Genomic DNA, 7,715 nt, shown 5'->3' on the forward strand with positions numbered 1-7,715 from the left:
AGTCCAGGAGTTTGCCGGAAGTCCGCAGGAGCATCACCGAGGGTTCATCGGATGATCGACGGAAGTTCGCCGGAAACTCGCCGGAAGAAGCGATTGACGCACCGAAGCAAAGCTGCAGAAATTGTCTTAGATCTAATCGTAGTTAGCACGTTGAATAAGTTGGAAAATGGGAGGTGATCCCATTAGCTTAATCTTGGGGCAATTGGGCCCCTGAAAGACTGAAATTGGGCCGAATGGAGCTAACCATTCGGACCCTGATTGCACCAGGAGGTGCAACCGCCTAGGCCAGGAGGTGGCACCGCCTGGGCTAAGCCTCCCAGTGAGACTGGGCGGTGCAACCTCCCCATCCGGGAGGTGGCACCGCCTGAGCTCAGTCTTCGAGCAAGACTGGGCGGTGCAACCTCCCTAACAGAGAGGTGGCACCGCCTGAGCTCAGTCTTCGAGTAAGACTGGGCGGTGCAACCTCCCTGACAGAGAGGTGGCACCGCCTGAGCTCGGTCTTCGAGCTCTGCCAGGCGGTGCAATCTCTCCAGTCAAGAGGTGCAACCGCCTGATCCCGGAATTCCGGGATTTGATCGTTTTGAGCTCCAAATTTGAATTGGATTGGGGCCTATAAATACCCCACCCATTCAGCACTGAAAAGATACAGACCTACACCGAAATCTTGATCTTTTCTGTGATTCTAAGAGCTCAAAAGTCTTGTAAAGCCTTTAAGTCTCCTCCTTTTGTTCTTTAAGTTTTTGAGTTGTAAAGTGAGGAGAGAAAGGTCTGTAAAGGTTGTCTCCTGAGCCTGTCAAAAGGAAAGAAACTGTAAAAGGGCAGTTGGCCTTCGCCTATTGAAGGAAGGCCTCTAGTTGACGTCGGTGACCTCGTCGGTGGAGGAAGCCAAAAGTGGAGTAGGTCAAGACTGACCGAACCACTCTAAATCTCTGGTTTGCGTTTATTTTGAGCACTTTATCATTACTGCAAATCTCCTTCATAACTACTGCTCTCTGCGCTTTTACGAACAAATTCTAAGTGCTGTTCTTTCCGAATTTGCATTCAGACGTAAATCGGTGTTTTCATACATTACAGTTTACGTTTACGTTTTAATTCTGCAAAACTGTCTTCTACGCCTTCACGAACAAGTTTTTAAGTGCTGATCTGTCCGAATCTGCTTTCAGACGTAAACCAGCGTTTTCGTATGATATTTACATCGCAGTTTACGTTTACGCCTTGATTCTGCAAAACTGTCTTCTGCGCTTTTACGAACGAGTTTCTAAAGTTCAGAACCCTTTGAAACTGCGTCTAGACGTAAAATTGCGTTTAGACGTAAAACTGCTCAAACTGTGTAAAGACGTTTTAGACGTAAACTGAGTTTAGACGTAAATCTGCGTTTAGACGTAAAACTGCGTTTAGACGTAAATCTGCGTTTAGACGTAAAACTGCGTTTAGACGTAAAACTGCGTTTAGACGTAAATCTGCGCTTAGACGCAATCTGCGCTTAGACGCAAACTGTGTTTAGACGCAAACTGCGCTTAGACGCAATCTGTGCTTAGACGCAAACTACACTTAGATACAAACTGAGAATTAGCTTTTGCATCATAATAGTTTTTATTGAACGAACGCAGCTTTTGGTTTTAATCGCTGTAAGATTTCCGCTGCACTAATTCACCCCCCCCCCCCCTCTTAGTGCTCTCGATCCTAACACTGCCCCCAACCACATCACCATCGCTGCCTCCCAACCCTCAGCAACAGCGAACCCTCCACGCAACGACTGCAACAAGAATTGTTGCCTCTCACTAGCGCCTCCTTCCGTAGTGTGACAGAAACAGAGCAACACTGCCTTCCATCCACACTGTCGCAGCCATCGCAGCGGTGAGCCCTTGGCGATGCTGCCCTAGCCGCACCACCATCGCTACCTCTAAGCCCTCAGCAATAGTGATCCCTCTACGCAGTTGTCACGCCCCTCAAAGATATCCATGATTTTTAAAATTTTCATCACAGACCAATCCAGGATCCAAACTAACTGAAAAACATTCAATCAAATTCACATCCATAAAACCTGTGCATTTTAAAATCATATATCACATCACTCGATAATTCACATTTATGGCAACCCAAGCCAACTTGACAAACATGAACAATATTTATAAATCCACAAGCTAAATAAATTATACAATCAGAACTCCAACTATTCACCACAAGTTCATATCGTCATAAATTAGACTTAACATTCCGAAATTCTAAATAAGAGAGATCTTCTAACACTTTTACACAGTATATCCATTTTGATCATCAGAACAATTCATTACATACAAAATATGCTTATACAACAATAGCATAACAACCAACAAGACTTGCCCATAATTCTAAATAGCTATCCACTGCCTCAGCCCAAATCAAACATCTCGAAGAGTGACAAGCTGACCTGAAAGATTTATATAACATCGGAGTGAGCCAAAAACGGCTCAGCAAGTGACAAAGCATATTCAGAACAAAAAGAACGATTTCAAACAAGTAAGGTATCTTAATGCAAGGCAGAATACAAGAATTCTCAATGATACCATCTCATTAGATACAAAATCATATGTATCATGTCATTCAAACATATTTGATTCATAACAAATGGAGCACAGAGTAATTGGAGCATATCAATGGCAGATAGGACATTTCAGAACATATCAGTTCATAGCAAATGGAGCACAGAGTAATTGGAGCATATCAATGGCAGATAGGACATTTCAGAACATATCAATTCATAGCAAATGAAGCACAGAGTAATTGGAGCATATCAGTAACGAATGAAACATTTCGGAGTTTATCAATGGCGTATGAAATGTTTTCGAAGCATATCAATAACAAATGAAACATATCAGAGCTTATCAATGGCAAATGAAATGTTCCGGAGCATATCAACGGCATATGGAACATTTCGAAGCATATCAACAGTGAATGAACCATTTCAGAGCATATCAAAAACAAATACCGTACAGAAGCTCAAACGTCGTCCTTGACGTTGCAATCATATCATTCTTATCCAAAGCATGTACAGAAACATATAACCAAAGCTTTGGATATCATATCAAACATATAGAAGGTGTAGTGGGATCTCAGTCAGAATGTGATTCATCCATTTCTGAATGACCACCTGACAAAAGTCTCCCACGTCTGGGAGCTCCATCCACCCACGTCTAGGTGAAGTCAGAGGGGGCCGGCAGAGCATCGCAGGCTCTAAGCACATACCCTTTACCATTTCTGGCAAAGGTCCAGACAATCCCACAATACTAGAGTACAAGAGGGCAGTTTTAACAATAAGTAGCACATATCGGAAGTACACGCGGAACAACAAAACGTACATGTGCCTTTACGAGTCAATACGAAGTAAGCAATAATCTTTCACAATGATATTCAGATTTTTAAAAGGAAATGGAATAGGCACATATCGAAAGCAAATGCGGAACAATGGGATACACATGTGCCTAAATGAGTCAATACGATATAGCATAAACGTTACACAATAATTTTCAAGAATGCAAATAACTTTAAGGACAAGAGCATACAAGAATTCAAAGCAGTATTATAAAGCTCAATTGAATAAGAAAGCTAAAGGATATCAATTTCCAAAGGAATGAAACCAGAATATTAGAAATCGACCAAAGCTCGATTTCTGGCAGAATACAAGAGGCACATTGAACAAATGATTCAAACTATCAATCGTGCTCCAATTTACTCAGAAATATATCATTGGATTATACTTTCAGATAAGACAGGCTTCATATGAATTGAACTGTCCAATAGAGAGAGTTACAAATAATTTGGTAAACAAGGGTCGTAGAACAAAATCTCTGTTGGCAGAATTCATAATGTCAAATTCAATAGATAACTGGGCAGGTGTTTGGATTCCAAATCTTTCAAACCATATATCAAAAGAAAGATCTATGAGTCTAGTTTCCAATGAAATAAGCTTTGAATAAATCCATGTTTGCAAACAGGGACTTATAAGCAGTTCAGTATCAAAAGGTCAGAAATTACGATCCCTGTTTTGCAGAATCTGTAGGCTCATTTGAAACAGAAGTTTGGGCAGACAAACTTACTCCGAATTCTTAAAATAAGCTATCAAAACAAAGGTTTATGAGTCTATATTCTGATCAAATAAGTTTTGTCCAAATCAGAGGTCAATACATGAAGTTATAATCATAACAAGGACGAAAGGTCAGAATCTCAGAAGTTGCACAGATTCGGATCGATATGTCTAAACAAGAGATATATCAAATGCAAGGCTAGAACAATTCAAGTTCCACATATTCAAATCAAATATAGAGATCAAATTACAGTAAGGAAAGATCAGGATACTTGCAATAGGAAAGATTAGAACAATTACAGGAGGAACGAATCGGGAACTTGCAATAAGAAATATCAGAGCAATTATAGGAGAAACGATCAGGGAACTTGCCTTTCAAGGATTTCGATCCGAAGATCCAAAGAAGGTGCCAGCCCAAATCCTTCTACTTTTCCTCCGTGTCCTCTCTCTGTTTCGTTTTGTGCTCCCGTTTTCTTCCTTTCTTCGCAACTACACCACGTGTCGAACATCGAGGCACAGTCACCTGCTCTCTCTTACTCTCATTTCTTCTTTTTCTTTCCCAAACGCAGTTGCCACAGCCGCCGCCGCTGCCGCTGCCACAATCGCAGCCCCTTCCACCGCACTACCTTCTTTCCTCCCTTCTCTCGCAGACATAACTGCTGCATACGCAGTCGCTGCCGCTGCGGCCGCAATCCCGTCCGCAGCCCCTTTTTCTCCCTTTCCTTTCTTTTCTTTCCCAGCTGCAACTGCCGCAGTCGCAACCATGGCCGCAGCCACCACAGCCGCCTCTTCTTTCTCCCCTGCTCTATTTCCTCTCCTTCTCTTCCAGCTGCAGCTGCCACTGCCACAGCTGCCTCTCCTCTTCCTCTCTTCTTCCCTTTTCCTTTCTCTTCTTCTTCCTTTCCTTCTTTCTTTCCCAGCTGCACTGCTGCAGTCGCAGCCTCAGCCGCGGCCACAGCCTCTTCTTCCTCCCCTGCTCATCTTCCTCTCCTTCTTCTCTTCCAACTGCAGCTGCCATCGCTGCAGCCGCAGCCCCTTCTTTCCCTTCTCTTCTTCCTCTCCTTCCCTTCTTCCTTTCTCTTCCTCTTTCCCTGCCATAGCTGCAGCTGCCACAGCCGCAGCCGCAGCTACTTCTTTCCCTTCTCCTCTTCCTTCTCCTTCCTTTCTTCTTCTTCTCTTCTTCTCCTTCCTCCCCTTCTTCTTCCCGGCGTCACACACACCCTCTCCTCTGTTTCCTCTGCAAGGAACAGAGGTATCACAACCTCTTCTCCTGCTTCCTCTTCTTCTTCTCTTCCTCTTCTTCTTCTTCTGCTCTTCTCCTACCCGACACCCCACACGTCTCCTCTGTTTCCACCTGCAGGAAACAGAGGTGCTGCAGCCCTAGCTGCTGCCACCTCTCGCTCCTCTCCGTCTTCCCTCTCTTTTCCCTCTTCTTCCTCTCCTTCCCTTCTTCCTTTCTCTTCCTCTTTCCCTGCCATAGCTGCAGCTGCCACAGCCGCAGCCGCAGCTACTTCTTTCCCTTCTCCTCTTCCTTCTCCTTCCTTTCTTCTTCTTCTCTTCTTCTCCTTCCTCCCCTTCTTCTTCCCGGCGTCACACACACCCTCTCCTCTGTTTCCTCTGCAGGGAACAGAGGTATCACAACCTCTTCTCCTGCTTCCTCTTCTTCTTCTCTTCCTCTTCTTCTTCTTCTGCTCTTCTCCTACCCGACACCCCACACGTCTCCTCTGTTGCCACCTGCAGGAAACAGAGGTGCTGCAGCCCTAGCTGCTGCCACCTCTCGCTCCTCTCCGTCTTCCCTCTCTTTTCCCTCTTCTTCCTCTCCTTCCCTTCTTCCTTTCTCTTCCTCTTTCCCTGCCATAGCTGCAGCTGCCACAGCCGCAGCCGCAGCTACTTCTTTCCCTTATCCTCTTCCTTCTCCTTCCTTTCTTCTTCTTCTCTTCTTCTCCTTCCTCCCCTTCTTCTTCCCGGCGTCACACACACCCTCTCCTCTGTTTCCTCTGCAGGGAACAGAGGTATCACAACCTCTTCTCCTGCTTCCTCTTCTTCTTCTCTTCCTCTTCTTCTTCTTCTGCTCTTCTCCTACCCGACACCCCACACGTCTCCTCTGTTTCCACCTGCAGGAAACAGAGGTGCTGCAGCCCTAGCTGCAGCCACCTCTCGCTCCTCTCCGTCTTCCCTCTCTTTTCCCTCTTCTTCTCCTTCTCTTCTTCTCCTCTTCCCTTTTCCTCCCCCAAGGCCACACATCTCCTCGCTGCAGCCTTGCCGCAGCTATCGTCCTCTCTTCTTCTTCTTCTTCTTCTTCTTCTTCTTCTTCCCTTTTCATCCTCAACGCCCCACACATCCTCTCCTCTGTTTCCATCTGCGGGAAACAGAGGTGCTGCAGCCCTAGCTGCTGCAGCTGCCTCTCTTTCTCCTCTCCATCTTCCCTCTCTTCTACTTCTTCTTTTCTTCTCTTCTCCCTCTTCTTCCTCTTCTTCCTCTCTTCTTTTCCCTCTTCTTCTCTTCTCCCTCTACTTCTCTTCTTCTTCTCCCCACGCCCCACCGCTTCGCGAAGAAACGGAGAGAGCGTGGGAGGCGGTGGGATAAAACCGAAATTTTCGGTTTTCTTTATTTTCTTCTTTTTACAACTTAACAGTTTAGTCTTTGAAATTTCTATATTTACATATAGGTCCTTCGATTTATAAATAAATCTTTATTAATAATTTACAAAAGTGAGGGATATTACAGCAGCGACCGCAACAAGCATCGCTGCCTCCCACGCGGCGACAACAGCTACATCCCCGCATCCTCGCAGCAACCCTTCATTCCCATAGTGTTGCCACCAATTGCATCACAACAGCAGCACTGAATAGGGCAGTGATTGATGCCATTGACCAACACCAAAAATAGGACTTGAGATTACAGATTTGAAGTCTTACGAAATGGCCATCGATAACTCAGTGAAAGCACAAATGGAAGCATTGGAAATTAGAATTAAGAACCGGTTACAAGAAGTACTTAATGATTTCAAAAAGGACTTACTGGGGAGCCTTAGTAAATTTCAAAAAGGTGGGAGCTCAAGTTCTACATTGCATAGATCTAGAAATACTAGAAAAGGACCCCAAGATTATGACATAATCTACTCATACATGAAGGTGGATGGACAGCTCTCAAAAATTTGTTAGACTTCTATAGTGTTGGAATATCAGAGTAGGTTTGAAAGATTATCAAATCAAGCTACAGATTGGTCGGAACGACAACTTTTGGATAAATTTATTGAAGGTCTTATTCCAGAGATCCGGTGTGAAGTTAAGATTCGTCAACCTCGCAATATGATGTTGAATCTCGGATTTTGATGATGAAACTAATTGATTGTGTTTAGATGTTTAACTGCATTTTGAGTGATGCAGGTCTACTCGATCAGGATTAGACAGTTGACTCAGGAGGAATTGACATTGCGTCGGAGGAGATCACGTCAGGATATTGGACGACAGAAGGCTTTCGGACGTCGGGCATCGGGCCAAGGAGAGCGAAATTGCGCAAAGGATATCGGGGTTGCGGAGGTCAACCGCCGATTGGGCAACAAGCCGCAAGAGAGGATGATGCACCGAAGAATCGGACGAAGCACCAACCAATGACGTGCCGAGCAATAGAATGTCAATTCGCGTTGTAA

The 7,715-nt window shown here is 44.7% G+C and overlaps 1 long non-coding RNA gene across 1 annotated transcript; it reads right to left on the reverse strand.

Moving 5' to 3' along the window:
• Positions 1-2,241: 2,241 nt before the first annotated feature.
• Positions 2,242-6,602, reverse strand: LOC135652928 (uncharacterized). The gene is made up of 2 exons (XR_010502262.1): positions 4,436-6,602; positions 2,242-2,410 (listed from the first exon to the last, which is right to left on the reverse strand). It is a non-coding gene; the product is annotated as an uncharacterized LOC135652928 (long non-coding RNA).
• Positions 6,603-7,715: the final 1,113 nt, after the last annotated feature.

Source organism: Musa acuminata, chromosome BXJ3-11 (genome assembly GCF_036884655.1).
Source record: "Musa acuminata AAA Group cultivar baxijiao chromosome BXJ3-11, Cavendish_Baxijiao_AAA, whole genome shotgun sequence".
NCBI classification, from domain to species: Eukaryota; Viridiplantae; Streptophyta; class Magnoliopsida; order Zingiberales; family Musaceae; genus Musa; species Musa acuminata.